We start from the raw sequence: 16,308 nt of genomic DNA, 5'->3' as shown, positions 1-16,308 counted from the left end.
CATTGTGTTTAAAGGAAAAAATAGACGTAAACATAATAGAAATGAACGCGAGAGATGCGCAGGAGGTCGGAGCGGGATAATCGCGCGAGGGGGAGATTATAGATCGCACGATCCGGGGCTCGTCGATCCCTCCCTCACAAAATACCTTCCTCCGGCATAAATCACACGACACATTCCGTTGCGCGTACATAAATTTATCAGTTCAAGGATAGCGCGGAGGTACGTTTAAAAAGACAAAAAGGGGGGAGAGATATAAGTCCGCGTGTGATGTCCGCGAGAGAAAATCCCCTTTCGCCCGGGCGTACCGCGGGTAGAGCACAGCACTGCGCGCCATGCGCAGTGACGTCTCGCGTCTCGGCAGGGGTGGTGGTCCGTGCGCCCTGGGGGTTGATCGGCGCTGTAGTACGGGCGAGTACGGGGGAGGGGGTGAGAGCCGCGAGGGAAAGGGTGGGTTTGGCCAGGTAGTCGCGGCGAGAGGGTCCGCGGGGGTGGTTGCGCGGTAGTGGTGGGAAGGAACGACGGCGGGAACGGGGCGTAGAGACGCGGGAGGACGGGCACGCTAGGTTAGTAGCGGAGGTACACGTTGTACCAGCCGGCAGTAGCGAGTGCCGTGCTTAACACGGCCTACACGGCCTTCCCGCTGCGCGCGTAGACCGTGAAGGAGAGGCGGCCGCCCTCTCGTCGATCCGTTTCCACTCGCGTCGCACGGCGCGCCACGTCGCGTCGCCTCGCCTCGCCTCGCCTCGCCTCGCCTCGCCTCGTTTCGCCTGGCGTCGCGACGCCACGCCGCACAGGCGACGACCATCGGCCGCGCGCGCCGTGTTTTTTCCCCCTCGAATATAAGGGCACGGGGACGCGCGCGCCCGGCTCTCCCCCCGCGACAAGGACCCCGCGACGAGGTGTGGATAATGGTAGCGAGGAAGTGCCGGCGTCGCCGCCGCCGTCGAGTGGCGTCCCGCCGTCGCCGGCAGCCCGAGCGTCAACGACAGTCCGGCGAAGGCGCGGAGTGAACGGCCTCGCGGAGTGATCGACTCCTCGCCTTGGCTCCGCAGCACGCCCCGACGCTCAGGATTTTAAGGCGTGGAGAGAGAGAGAGAGCGAGAGAGGAGGCTCTACCGTGCGCGTCAACTCCGACGGCGATGCGTCGCCGTCTTCGTCGGCGGTGCGTGCGCGCGCGTGCGTGCGTCCCAACGTGCGGGGGGGAAAAAAGGGCTTTTCGCACTGCGGGATAGCGTGCGCTGGTGATCGAAGGGACCCCGGGAGTGAGCAGCGGCGTGTGCTCCACGCGGCGGCGTGCGTGTGCTTCTCGCGTGAGGGCCTCGTACGATCGAGCCCGCCGAACGAACGCTCCGTTCCTCCCGTCTCCTCGGGAACTCGCGTGAGAACTCGCGCGGACAGGCGTGAAAACTCTTTCGCGTGGGAGATTCGTGAGTGCGCGGACGATACGTGCGCGCATTTTCCCTCTCGGATACTTCCCTTCTCGATGTATAAAGAAACTAAGAAAATTAGAGTATACCCGGCTGGCCGCGGCCTACGACCCGGTGATATACATACGAAATCGATCAGCGTTTAATTAATAATTAAAGTCGGAAGATTGAAATTCGATACGCGAGCGACTCTCGCCGACTGAATTTTTTTCCCCTGCGAAAACTTTTAAACCGTTTGCTACTAATTCGCGCATAAATGAGAGATTTATTAATTCACAGGATGCATTACGGTTTATAAATAATTTCTAATACTCTGTATCGACTAGAAATTTTGCATAATCGGTATTCAAAATTCCAATCTGAGCGGAGAAAAACAATAAGGGTAGATATATATATATACGTTCCATTTTATCGGAAAAATATTGGCCGATTATACCGGCAAGGATCGATACGTTAGACAAACAGATGATAGGCTTCCCAGATTCGCACAGTGTGCGCAAAATAAAGCCCGGCAAGGCAATTTCGGCGTGCCACGAGAATCCCTTGTTGTAACGGGGCTATATCTTCACTACCTGCACCCTTATCGAACTAGTAGCTTCCGGCTGTTTTCCCAATCAAACATAATAAAATTCCACGGTTTTGCCTTTCGGAAATTAATACCCCGTGTACGATAATAAATTCTCGAAACTCCGACGAAGTGTATAGAATTGATAAAGTCAGCATGCAATTTTCCTAATTAAAGTACCGACGTGTGTGTGTGTATAGCATGCGAAAAGTTTCGTGGAACTTGATTCAGTATCGGTATAGCCGCGTTATATAATGGACTAATACATCTTGGATTAACGCTCTCCCAATCAATACGCTATAACGCGCTGTTTAATTCACGCGGCGGCGTTTATTTTTAATCGCGAGGGATTCTTTAGTGTCGCGTATTTTTCTAAAATAGTGTAAAAAGCAATCTACATAATGGGCACTGCGCTCGTCAATGAACTTTCCATAGACTTCAGTATAGCCGCGAGATAGGACGGGAATATAAAATGGAATGCTCAGTTTATCGGCCAAGTATAAAAAGAAGCGATACTGTAAATCTTAGGTAAACAGAGATCGCTTGGCCACCAACATTTTTATTCCCACCGCCGCGACTGCAGTTAATTACTTTGGAATTAACATAACAATTACGAAGAAACAGCCAACGGAGGGAGACCAGAATCTAGTTATTTATTTCGAGGAAGTTAGTTTTCCGGTTCAAGGGACTGTTATCTTCCCCTCTTGAAGCCTGTTTGCAATAACGTAAACTATCAAGTTACAAACGCGAACTTGGTCGTAAGTCTCTCAAAATGAAGCGAAATGCAAATGTGCTAATCTCGTAACTTCCACGATCGAATGGACGAAGTAATAAAATAATTCTCAGAACTTTCTTGATTACGCGAGATTCAATGCTCACCCCCTTCGTAACGGAAGTTACCGAGTTCTTGATGATGAAATTACACGCGAAACATTTCCCGTAGGTTATCAGAGCGGGGCGCATTCAGCTTGAAATATTAAAACGCTCTAACAGGCCCATCTGTCTATTAACATCTCTTCGGGACAAACTGGTGTACACGTATACTTCAAGTTCCATGCTCGGAAGTAAAATATTGCACGAGGGAAGATCGAATCCCGCGAACCTATCCGTCTTACCTTCTCGTGGCACGTTGCCGCTTAAACGTTCCGCACGCGATCGCGGCGACAACGAGCTTCCTTCCTAAGGCCGGCGTCAAGCCGGCGATAAAGCCGAGAGTGAGATGCGTGCACACATGCCGGCCGTCGGAGAAAGACGAGGACAATTGTCGCTTCCGGCGTGGGCGAATTATGAGACGACGGCACATCGACCGACACGTGTTTGTGCTTTCAGTGGATACCGCGATCCGTCGTAAGCATCTAGAGATTTCTCCGGCGAGAGAGTGCGCGAGAGAGAATCGTGACACACGAGAGGAGAATCAGGTTGAAGAGTGCTTCGAAATCTCAGTGTTGTTCCACCAGTGTTGTTGAAAAAAAAGCGCTAGAGAGAGAGAGAGAGAGAAAGAGGATCGTGTAGTGTCGCGAAACTGGAGTAACCAGGAGAAGAGAATACGCGAATCCAGTTGGATACACGTAGGGGCCCAGCATCGTGGAATGAGCGATATCTCGTGACATATCGAGTGGATAAAATCGGGCGCGAGAGTGCTCGATGAATTACAAACTGGTCTGTGCTGATCTAACGCGATAACGTCATCGTCAATAATAAAAAAAAAGAGATCCTATTAATATTATAATCCTCTTCTGAATATATATATATATGTATAATAATACTAATTTGTGTGGAGTGTGATTATAAAATTTACCGTTTGTTCCAAGTTTGAGAGATATATCGCCGTATAAGAGAAATCTATAAATGTATACATATATGTATGTATACGTGTATATACATGTACGTCGTTGACGAAGATGATGTAGAGGCGTAAGAGCCGGCGCGCAGAGGAGAGAGGAAAGGTGACGCTTAACGACCAAACGAATGTTGTCAATTACTATTTAATCGTCGTGTTAAAGTTTCCACGTTCAATTATTATAAATGTTAAAAGTTGGTTCGTCTGTAGTCCCCCCGTTAAATAATCTACCTCTCTTAAGTATCGACAACGAAGAAGCTCTTGGAAAACGGCCTATAAACTGTATCTATGTGTAGAGTGCTACGGATGCTCGGCAGTGATTGTACCTGGTTTGATAAGGTATTAAATCTCCTTCTCGGAAAGGAGTGAAAACGAGGGCGCCCGTTTTTCCCGTTTCGAAGGTAAGAGAACGATTTCAGTTTTCAATTTGTCCAAACAGTTTCCATGGTGGTAATTCGATATTCCCGGTATTGTCAACCCTTTTGTAGCCGCGATCATAAAGTAAAGTTGCTTCTGACATCGGCAGGTAGATTTAATTAAATTGTACCGTTCGCTTCGTGGCAATTGTTGGCTGCGATATTTAATACAGTGAAAAATCGAAGGGGGAGGCTTTCATAGTCCAAAGCGGCTTAAACTACGTGTGTGCGTCGCCGTTGACATTTGATATATAACTCGTCGAAAGGTTTAAACCTCGGTGTAATTGCGATTGTAAGGGAATTCAAGCGTAACGCTTTCGAGTACGTAACGTGACACGCCTCTTGGCTCGGTGCGACTTTTATCTGGCCTGCGTGCATGCGATACATGTGCGATACACACGCCGACCTCCCCCGATCTGTCATCCATCCAACATTTTCCCCCGCAGTCACAAAACCGGGGCGGAGAACAAAACGAGGTGTACCGCGGCCGATTATTGCCGCGCGCGTGTACAATAGGTTCTCACAATGGAGCTCCATACATTTGTCATTGTCGTGCTCGCCTTCGGGCGCCGCGCCGTAACGTCCGCGAACAAGAATATCATTCGCACAATATATCTATTGTTCCGACAATAAGAAAAATGTAGGAATAACGGCGCACGATTCTCGGTGGAAAGGAGCGCAAGTGTAAACGAATCGCGTAACGCGTCGCCGCCGCCACTCTGCTTGCTCGCGATGTAATACATAACTTCTCGAATCGCGCGTTAAATACCATTGCCTGCGAACTAATTTAATGTCGTCTCTTTTAATGAGCTGCTAATTACCCCGTTATAAACTTTACCTGTGTTTTATCTTAATCGCGCAAATTGCGTAACAAGTCCAAGTTCAGCGTAGACGAGCATTTTACAACGTGACGTAACAAGTTCCGGCGTAACAAGTTGCTGTCGTTTCTGCCAAGCTCGGGAAGCTCGCCTTTAAACGCAGGGCTTTTCTACGAAGCGAGAATAAGGTCTACTACGCGCTATTTTCTCCAAGTTAGAGGCGCCAATCGGCACCATGCGCGTTAAATTGTAATTTGTGGGCAGAGTATAACCGCGATCTCCGCGCGAATTCCCGTTGATATCTTCGCTCGTTCCTTTTTCGGTCGTTTCCTTTTGTCGCCGTTCACCTGGTCTTTCCACATCGTTGATCTCAATTACGTATCAGCCCGGTTTGCTCGAACGGGAGATCTCTCTATTACACGAATGCTAGCGACAAGTTGGAGCGGAATAGCACTTAGCGAGACAGCTAGGTCTTCTGATCGACTTGATTCAATGTTCGTAGGAAAAAGGTTCTAGAAATGTAGCAAACACATGGCGACGTTGTATGCAATACTCGCCAATAATCTTTGATGCCAAAAGTGTGCGAACACGCGCGTGCCGACACACATTTGTTGACACATTTCCGGATTCGCAAATGTGACCGTCGAAGCTCGGTTGTGCGTGTCCAAAGGCTTGTCGTGATGGCTTTGATGGTGTTTCGATCCCTAATGTTTCATGCAAATCCTAGGAGGGGCAACAAAGTAATGCGACGTATGATATCGTGATATCGCGACATCGCGACAAGTAATATGCAGATTGCCGGAGCAGTTTTGCTAGCGGTGCCGTGAACGGCATCGCGTTACTTTCGTACGACACGTTAAAAACGCGGCGGGCGAATAACACGCTTTCCGAGCCGAGCAAATTAGTAATTAAAATTCAATAGCGTTTCTCGAGGAATTACGACATTTAATCGTTCGATTCGCGTTCATTAATGCGTGACCGGCGGCCCGGGAGCAAATCGATGCAATTTCAGCGGAACTGCTAATTACTGCTGGCCGTTACATTCCGTTGCATAATACTCAACGATTCTGCTCAAATCGTCGAAATTTTTCCGTCGAGATCAGCGTGGGCGCGAACGCGCAGTTCCGCCCCGGGAAACAGTGGGGCATAATGTCACAATTGTGCGAGAATCAAGATACCGCCACGGACACGTGTGCGTCCGAATTGTCTACGTTGGCGTTCGCATTCACGAGTATTTATCGATCGAAGACGCGACAAAGTGGCGAGAGAAGACGTAGGCGTCACCATGATGAAAATTGAGTTGCAAACTTCGCGCCGCGTTAAACGCCGCTCGTCTGTATGCGACGTCAGGCGTTCGATGACGACGGCGACGTCGACGACGACGTTGTGAGCGGTCAATCGCGACATTATGTCCAGTCTCCCGTTGTTTCCCGAAGCGCGAACAAACCTGTCCGTCGAGTCGACCGGGACATGTTGAACGAAATGTACGAAATTGAATTTCGTACCGCCTTGTCACTCCTCTCTGACCTCGTGCTTTAAATATTTGCAATCGATGCGAAAAGTTCATGAGTCATTGACTCCTCTCCCACCCCGTACTTCTCTCCCTTATTCTCTCCCGTTCGTTGATGCGTCTGTCCATCTCGCTCTGGCTGCTCCGCCCTCTCCTCTTCTCCCGTGCCTTCTTCTCCACTATCTTGACTCTTCTCCCTGCCTCCCTCACCGTATCCTTTTCTTTCTTTCATTGTAGCGGCCGATCCGCCTCGCTCTCCCATCTCTTGTTCAACCCTTCGACACTTCGCTCGATCGCCATCCTGCTTTATCTCCTCCTCCAGGCGCAGTCTCCCTGTTCTCTCGTCGATCGTTCGAGACTGCTACTCACCTTCGAAAAAGCAGTCTCCCTTACCAAGGCCGAGTGACTTTGTACTCGAGATACGTTCAACGATCCGCTCGCCAGAAACTCGCGGCCGAGATTGCAAATTTCTCGTGTAAAAGATCTTCTTCATCTTCTCTCACAGCATTACAGTCTGATGTGGAGCAAAGCTTGTGCATCGTTTAAAAGATATATATTCAAATCCTTCTGACATTGATTAATGATTACAGGCGAATCATTATTTTCACGAGATTTTCATTTAATTCATCTGTACGTCGCGCACATAATTGGAGGGTAATCAGTCGGGCAACATTCAATCAACCCAGATACGAGGTCCTGGCTTGCTTCATCGAGAGATTGTCTATAAAATGATGCCCTCCAATGGCGAATAATTACGAACTAGTCCATAGGCCACTCGCAATGGCATCTTGATCCTTTTTTGCGCGAATAAGGTAGTTTCTGTAGTAATGCCAGGAACGTAGGAATGAAGATATATCATTATGCCTGCTGGGAACACAATTTGTTGCGGAGACATTGGAAGTTTATCCCGCAGACGAAGAGTCCCCCCTTTTTTTGCTTCTCGAACTTTTCTACTCCACTGCTTATGCCGTTTCCCAGGTCGCTCTGAGGTCCTCCATTTTGAACAATTATACTCGACTTAAAATATTCTTCGCTGTCACGTTCTACTTGTGCTCTGCACGGGGTATTTTGCTAAAATCGAAGGCGACATTTTCTCGAGGAATAAATGTGTTCGTGTCTCAGCCCTGAAGTTTACTATTATTTTTGCAACTTCGCGAGAATCACTAGAGTGTCAACGATCGTGACAGTCGTGGCCCATTTTCTTGGATCCCTTTCTTAATCTCCCTCCGGAAAGATCTCAGTGGTCTCTCCATGATGAAGACAAGCTCGCCGCTGCATATTTCGTAATTACCGTTTCCGGAACACTTTCACCGCAGAATAATCCGTTTGTCGACAGCTACCCTTTATCTCACTCCGTCGTATCGTAAGCTGAAAACCGTACTTACTTAAGACACGCGAATCATAGCGGTGTCCTATCATTCGAGTTTCATCCCTTGTTATACGATGCCACTACGTTATTTAATTTTATAAAAGCAGATACCGACAGCGGACGTAACGAGCCATCGATGTAACTACGTATCGGCCATCGGAAAATCGCTCAATTATTTGAGAAAACGTCGCCCCGCACTTTTATTTTTATTAGCGCAGAAAACCGATGGCGCAACGGCACGTTCAATTTCAGCAGCAATTCATCTTTGCGATATTACGACTGTCAGATAGTGGCGTTTTTAAGCGACTCTTAAAAAAATCCGACACCAAGTCATTAAAGATTCAGAGCCCACCTGCCTTCGAGAGCAACCATTTCTTCTAATTCGCGTCAGGACTAATTGCAAGTGACGTTTCCTTAATTTTAACGTCACGCCGGAGAACGCCACTGCGCGATTTCATCTTCCAATTTATATTCGCAAATCCCAAGAGAACCTCTGTAACTGTATTTTTTTTTCTATGGAAATGTTTTCCATGAAATGCATTTCCAGTCGCCCAGTTGCAACAACACGTCCTGCAAAATCAATATCGCTTTATTTACTGCTCGCTGTTTACCTTGCGTTCTAAGCGCCGCGTCGTAACTTCGTCGATTCTATCATTGCAGATCCCAGACAAATGTCGAATTCATACCCGCCGCCGTTAATCCGAATATTCCATTATCGTAATTTTATTGCTGCGAATTGGGTATTGTTACGAACGAGAACTTTATGACTATCGCAGCGGTCACAATAGGCTATACGCAAATTAAACCTACCGATTTCGAACGATCCCAAATTGTCCCGTCGGCGTAAAATCACATTTCTTATTATCACGATATTACATCTCTTTTGGAACTTCCGGCGCCTTGGAGTCATGAATTTTGACTATACGGCCGTAATTTGTGTCATAACTCTTTATATAGCTAATATCATTTGCCATAATAAGGATAAAGTGCTTCTTCTTTATTTTACTTTTCTCTCTCTCTCTCTCTCTCTCTCTCTCTCTCTCTTCTTCCCTTCTGCGTCCCTTCTCTGACTTTATAATAAAATATTAAGAGAAAATTAACAAGGTGCTTTTCCAGCCCAATAAATTATCGGATAATGCAATTAGTTTGGTAAATTAATAATTCGGCAGCAAACGAATTGGATCTGGTGGCACAGAAGATGTGTATTGACGAGATTTCAATGTACGTCGGTATAAACGCATCGCTCGTCGTGTCTCTAACAGATATACGTTGATATTTGAAAAGTTTCCATTGATTTCGTATTCAACCACGAAACTCGCCATTGTGAATTTATTGCGCGAAAGCGCATTACAGGTCCCAAACTCAGTATGCTTGGAATTTATGAAAGTGTAGTTTATAACACGCTCTGCAATAGAGTTAAAAAAAATGAGATATTCATGATTATTCCGTGCTAAAAGGCATTTGATCTCGATCTATCTATGAGTTTAGTTTTTTTATACGCGAAGAATTCTATAGATAGCGGGAATGTCGAAAAATTTAACCGCGTACTGCGTTATATTTTCGACGCTACAAAAATGCGCGAAATTCATTGTTGTAAATCAGAAAATATTTTTGCACTATTATCGCACCGAGATTTAAGCTCGTTGTCACTAATGTCACTTATACAAGCTTATATAAGCAACTTTAGATATAGCTCCGTGAAATTGGAACTTTATATTTTATTTCGGTATAAATATGAATGCTACACTGAGGAAAATGCTTTGATTGTATCAACAAGACATGCATGATACATAGAATGTATTTTGGTTTAAACCAAAAGTTTTAGTCACACAATAGAGCTCGATATTTCATAACCAGAAGCTTGGTAGACTTCACTATACATCTAGTAAATCCTAAAGAAATTCTGATTCGTCCTTTTTCTAACAGACGTCTGGTTGAATCTACCAGATTTCTAATTAATGCAACCAGATGGTTTTTTTTCAGTGTAGTGTCGTTACACAACTCATCTTCTAAAATCCGCTGGCCGAAGGGAGACGCAATTGAACGCAGATACCCCGTATTTCTGACCACGTGTTTGTCTTCAGGACGCGCTATAACCCGAGTTGTTTTTCCGTGTTATGAGAATGGTGTTATGAGAATGACTCGAAAGATCAAAGGGACCCAGGCCACGTTGTTCGGGAGTACCATGCGCGAATTCCACAGATTGCATTGTTGACCTCTCGTTCCCCTCGCCGTTCGTCCCTTTCTTTTTCCGCGTCGTTACATCTCGCGAGTATGCATTTGCCGTTGTCGCCTAAAACAATTACATTGCGCACAAAAGCACAACTGACTCGTTATAACATAACTACGCCCGAGGGCGCAGGATTCGAAACGGGGAGACCCGTCAGTGCTCGCGCGGTGAAAGCTGCGAGTTGCATCCCTAAGCGAGAAACGGTGCAACGAAAGTGCACTCTCCTATCACGAACGTGCAAGTTAATACTGCCAATCGAGCACGTACTAATCAGCACGATTCTATCACTTTTCAATTATCTGTAATGCTGTTAAACGTCGGTCCGACAGGCATCGTGCTGTGCTATTTAGACAGTTAATGCACTGTGAGAATGGATAACGATAACAGTGATTCCTCCACGGAAGTTTAAAGTCTAAAGACACACCTTCAGAAAGGATTTTTGTTACTGAAACGAAAAATAGTCTTGGCGCATTTATATTTCTCACAACTTCGTTTAGTGTAAAAATAAGACAATATCAAAATAAAATCAATAACTCTTATTCTGCTCTATCGAATTGAAAAAGATTGATTTACTATATTGAGCCAAGAGTAACTTATATAAATTTACATTTAAATTTACATTTATATAAGTTACTCTTGACTCAATATAGTAAGTCAATCTTTTTCAATTCGATAGAGCAGAATAAGAATTATTGATTTTATTTACAATTAAATTTACATTTATATAAGTTTATTTTTATTTTTACGTTTAAAATAAATTTTCCCTCCATCCTACAACGTACGAAGTTGGCATCGCGGTATTCGACAAAAGACGATTCTAGATTTTAGAATTTTTTATTTTAGATTAAAATATTCCTTTCTCTGTGATAATTAATATGATTGGCGCTATATCGATCCTATTTTATGATACATTCAAGTGTAATAGCATTGGATTCGGAAATTTTTTCTGTGGGTGCAGTAATAGCTTGCCAAATATTGAAGAAACAGTTCTCTTATTAAAAAAATAATAATTTCAATCGCAATTTATTAATAATCAAGCTTTTCAGTCGACATTAACCGGCCAGTGTTTTTAATGCAGAAAATTTATTGCGAAAAATATTACCTCAGCCAGGGTTTGAACCTGGACTTCCCTTACTCTCTAGGCGGGCGTCTCACCAATTCGACCACTGAGTTTTTAATAATAAATCGTAAAGTAAAATCGCAAAAGCAATTAATTAACTTGCGTTAATTAATTGGTGAAAGAAGAACTTGCATTACTGCTCTGCGATAAGGATATGTTCAGAATCAATGTCATTCAGCTTTTACTAAAACAGCTTTACATTCTCCTACATAATCCCGCGTACTTATGAAGGCGCATTTCCGTAACAATAGGACACGTTCGACAATAGAATTTTTGCTTTAATAACCGCGTTTTCGGATATCCGTATAAAAATCCCGGTCGCGAGCAGTCATATGGAATCTGCATGAAGAAAGTCGGACGAGGGCCCGCGAGGCTAATTCGTAAGGTTGACACTGATATCAGGGGATGATTAATCTTCCCCGGTTGGGGACGCAGGAAGAATGGGGACGCGCGACGTAGACAGAGCCTATTATCGTTCTCACCATCCCCGAAGATGACGGAACCGCGCCCGCGAACTTCGGCGTCTTTCACCGAACGGGAAAAACCTGCGAGAGCGCAGATGTATTAAGCCCGGTCTACAATGAGACAGAAGTCAGTAGTCAGAAATCATAAACCGTAAGTTGGAAATCATAAAGAAAAATGTTGATCCACAATGTGTCCTAAGTCACTACAAACTAGCCAATCAGAGACGAGAAAATTTATGGGCTATCATTTGCCTCAACAAACTTGACGAGTTCCAAATCATCAATATTCTCGTTGGATGCAGCGATTTCCATCGTTAAACAAGTTTGGTTAAACATGGTTTTATTGAACAATACTTAAAAAATATCTAGGATCAAAGTTAGGTTCTGAAATGTTTCTTTGTAGAAATATTTTACTTAAAAGTTTATGGTTATACTTACACGCATATACTATAAATTGTCAGCAAGTACAAATTTTTCTCACATAAATATTTCGGAATATAACTACTAGTATAAGTCCAAAGCCAGATGTCTTGGGTGACTTGGCGCTCTCGATAAAAATGGCAAGCATATGGTTGGCTCTGAGTGGTCAATCATAAGCTACGTATGAGCTATAAGTCAGAAGGATTGGATTTTGGCAATCTTCTCGTGATTGCCGCGTTTCGACTTGTGAATATCTTATAACAGACTTATAACTCGCTTATGTCTTCTGATAACTGACTTCTGTCTCATTGTAGATCGGGCTTTAGCGATTGGAGCGGTTGGCACCGTCGTATTCCTTTTATCCTTGCGCCCCGCGTCGCGATACCGTCGTAACGACGTTACCACGTTACCGTCTAATGACGCGGCGCGGCGCGATACCGCGGTGACGAGAAGAAATCGCGACCAGCGCGATATCGTGGCGGCGATAAACGGCGTGGAAAAGCGAAAATTAAAAGCGCTCGCTCCGACACGTCCGGTCCAGCCGTTTTTATTTCTCCCTCGAAAATGCCTGATGTGTTACGTTGAGTCCCGTGGCGGCACTCGTGCCGTATGCGCATTCGTATTGTTTCGCCCTTTGCGCCATCGTAAAAAGCTGCAAGCTAAAATGGAACGAAGGAAAAACGAAAAAAAGAATGTCGAGCCTGCCCCCTCGTGATTTAATTACGCTTGATCTACAATTATTTTGCGTTTACAATTTTACAATCTGCGACTTTTATTCCTGCGGAAGGAAAAATGTTGAGACGCAGTCATCCTGCCGATGCGTTTAGAAAGAAATTCAATCGCGACCGTTCCGCTTATCCGACTGACGTACATACCTGTCGCGAGAAAACAATAGATACGCCTGATGCGCCGCGATAATACTCTTGCAGCGTGGTATTTGCATTATTTGTGCGCGCGTGACGATATTCGGAACTGCCCGTTTACGAAGGCGCGGTGCATTCGAAAAATTTTAATCGCGTCCAGTGCGTCAGCCATCGATCACATGCAATCTGCCGACCTCAACGCTACCACGTATCTCTCCGATCTTCCGATAATTTACCGCGGTCCCAAGCAAGCTGAAATCCCCGATACCCAGACACGCGCGAGAAACTGTTATAAATACGTCGCACCGACGGTGTCACGCTTGTTCGTTATTGTCATTATCTGGTTGAAAACTTCTCACTTCTCTTCGGCCGCAATCAGACTACGTGTCCCTGTATCGAATATTTAATATTAATATGAACAGTTACTGCTACTTGCATTACCGTGCGCAATCAGAATCGTTATCGCGATTGGGTCTCGGCATCGGACAAGGTAAAGCATATCATGGTGTATCGATCAGGCGAACGTTTGTCGACCGTTAAGGAACTGCCTTTGCGCGTTTCGCACGGTCTCATATGGCGAATATCCGCGTTGTGTCCGTCAAGTAAACGTCGCTAGATCGCACCTAGCCGTGGACGTCAGAAAATTATACCGCTTGTCGAGGAGCTTACGTATGGCTGTAATCTTAGCGAGCTGGTGATCTATAGCACGCGAGGGAGAACTCTATGGAGCCCGCCTAGACGTTCGTGCCCTCCTCACCTTTTCTCCCGCCTGTGCGCTCCGACGATAAATCGTATCGTGCGTCTCTCCCGTATCCGCCCGCGGCCTCGGACGAAATTTTTCCCAATTTCCCGCGCACCAGGGAAACAAAAATGACACATACCTTTCTTTTTATCCCGCATCCGTCTTTCACTTTCCCACCCAGTGTTTCCCAGCGCGGTTAACCGGAAGGTGATACGTTCCACACTAGTGTACGCTCTTTGAAATTTTCAAGTCAAGCAGTGCAACTGCAATTTCAGTTCTGAGTCACGTCTCTCACTTTCTTTTCGCCGTGAGGGGAGGTACCGCGTAAAGCAGAGGCGAGAATATTTTACAACTTTATATAGTACAGCTATATTTATATATGGATACTTTATCGTCTTTATGTCTATTTTACTTTGTGTATATATGTCGCGGCGAGTTTCAAAGAGGGTTGCGTGCCATCCTTTGTACGTGCAAGTGACACTCGGCGTTGTTGGAAGTTTTGCGAAATAACTCAAGGAAATGCATACACCTGAGAGCTTTTGCACGTAATGAAACTATGTAGACCGCCATTCTCGAATTCTCGTAAGTCCGCGGACGGGTTGGACGCGATTTAAGTGAGCTACGTCGTTACAAAATTCCACTTGCAAACTTAGCCAGTTATGCCGCGGGATTAATTGGCGACACAGGCCACAACGATTACATTCGATACTCTTTATAATTAATGATTTGGCTTTCGTGTTCGGCCGATTTAATGGAAATAACGGGTAAACACGCGCAATGTAATGATAATATCTGCATCTCTACCGGTTAACAAAATTACAAAACAATTACACTATTTGTAATTCTCCCTTCCACGCAGCTCATTATTATTTCCGCTACTTTGTCGTGTCCTCAGTTTACGAGTACACTAAAAACACTGAACTAATATATAAAGCGAATGAATTGTTAAACGCAATCGGAAATTAATTCTCGCTGTGATATTAATTAAAGGAATTGGAAAACGCATCGATTAATGTCGACTAGGTCCGCCTTTTATACAACAATACGTTTCAGTCTATAGTCTCAAGATGAACGATGCCGCAAAACGATCGCATTTATATAGAAAAAAATCCAATCTCTTCCGACGGGGAACCATCGATCTTCTTCATGCGTCCTCGACGATGGATATATGAATACAGATAATAAATTGCGATCGAACGCAGCTTTAATGCGCAAGAACGTTTCGTTTAATCCTTTAGAGCAGACTAGGAAACGGTGTATAAGCGGAGAGACAACCTATTCTAGTTTAACCGACCCGGTGTTTTAATAACACGCGGCACAATTTAAATAAAACTGTACAAACTTATATTTCCGTTATTTTTCCACTGAAAATATCTTTCGTCCCTGCGCGGTTTTCGCGAAGATAAATATTGAAGATACACGATTTCCTGTTTTCTCGCTTTTCTAGCCGTTCTAGCCGTTCTATGACCCACGGGGAAAAGAAGCCCGGTACACTCTCAACCACGGGAGCTTATTCTCGTTATTTGAAAGTTTCTCAGGTATCGCATATTACGTTCTCAAATTGCAGCGAAACTCTGCAACGAATACGATATCTTCTACAAATGGTTGAGTTATCGATATTACTAATAGATACTTCAGAACGTTGAAATAAATCCGATGACACAGATTGCTGATATAAATTGCTTGTATATTTGCCTAGAATTCTGATAGCAGTTATACAAAGGCGCTTCCAACGGAGTCAAATATACTTGCAGCCTGCGCTCGTTCTTTTTGTGCGTTGTACTTCGTTGTTATTCAAGATACTTTTCAAATGATTCTACCACGGCTATAGTCAATATTTTCCTCCTTTGTCCATCGACCTATCTGAGCTATGAGGCTGCTCAGGATCGGAATCCAGATTAAACGGAATCCTGGATTAGCGCATTCCTTCCGGAGTCGTGCTTATTGCCTTATCTATCGGGGTAAGAAAGGGTGTAGCGTTTTGTTCGTTACAAGTCTGATAGACGCCGTCGCGTGATAATGACGACAAATATGTTCGCAAAAGAAACTAAGCGAGAAGGAGATAATTGTCACAAAGATAATACAAATGTCCAATAGAATCAGAGTATTATCGTAAGCCTTCGCAGAACTTGTTTTATTGCTATTTTGGAGAAATACTCTGCCTTTGTAATATTCACGGCCCTAACGCTTTTACCATTCAAAAGTAGACTTTCAAGATGCACAATTCCTCTTTTAACCGCTTAGCGGTACTTCAGTTCAATAGGAGGATATTACTTTATGTATTTTAAATAACAACTGCGATTCTGCGATACATACTCGCATATACATTTTGCGATTTTTCTTATATTCTCTTCATTCGTGGTATTGTACTGCCGCAGTTTTCTTTCTCCTCACTAGTTATTTAATAATACTCTTTTGTGAGTTGTACATTTACGTTATGGTAACGACCTTAGAGAGAGCTCGCCACAGGCTCATAATAACTTCTTTTATCTTCTTCTCCGTCTATCTCTCTCTCTCTCTCTCT

At 44.7% G+C, this 16,308-nt stretch overlaps 1 protein-coding gene across 14 annotated transcripts in view; it reads left to right on the top strand.

The window, feature by feature from the left end:
- Positions 1-776: 776 nt before the first annotated feature.
- LOC105570389 overlaps positions 777-16,308 on the top strand; it is a 92,779-nt gene continuing 77,247 nt past the window's right edge. For 6 of the 14 annotated variants that reach the window (XM_012027547.1, XM_012027543.1, XM_012027540.1 and 3 more), the window contains exon 1: positions 777-4,233. The gene's annotated coding sequence lies outside the window, so the exon portion shown is untranslated. The remainder of the gene's footprint in view (positions 4,234-16,308) is intronic. The other 8 variants (XM_012027546.1, XM_012027545.1, XM_012027537.1 and 5 more) reach the window with 7 other exon arrangements.

This window comes from Vollenhovia emeryi, unplaced genomic scaffold (assembly GCF_000949405.1).
Source record: "Vollenhovia emeryi isolate VEMERY1.0 unplaced genomic scaffold, V.emery_V1.0 DF939120.1, whole genome shotgun sequence".
NCBI lineage: Eukaryota > Metazoa > Arthropoda > Insecta > Hymenoptera > Formicidae > Vollenhovia > Vollenhovia emeryi.
The sequence above is the reverse complement of the archived record's forward strand: the minus strand, read 5'-3'. Positions and strand labels throughout refer to the sequence as shown.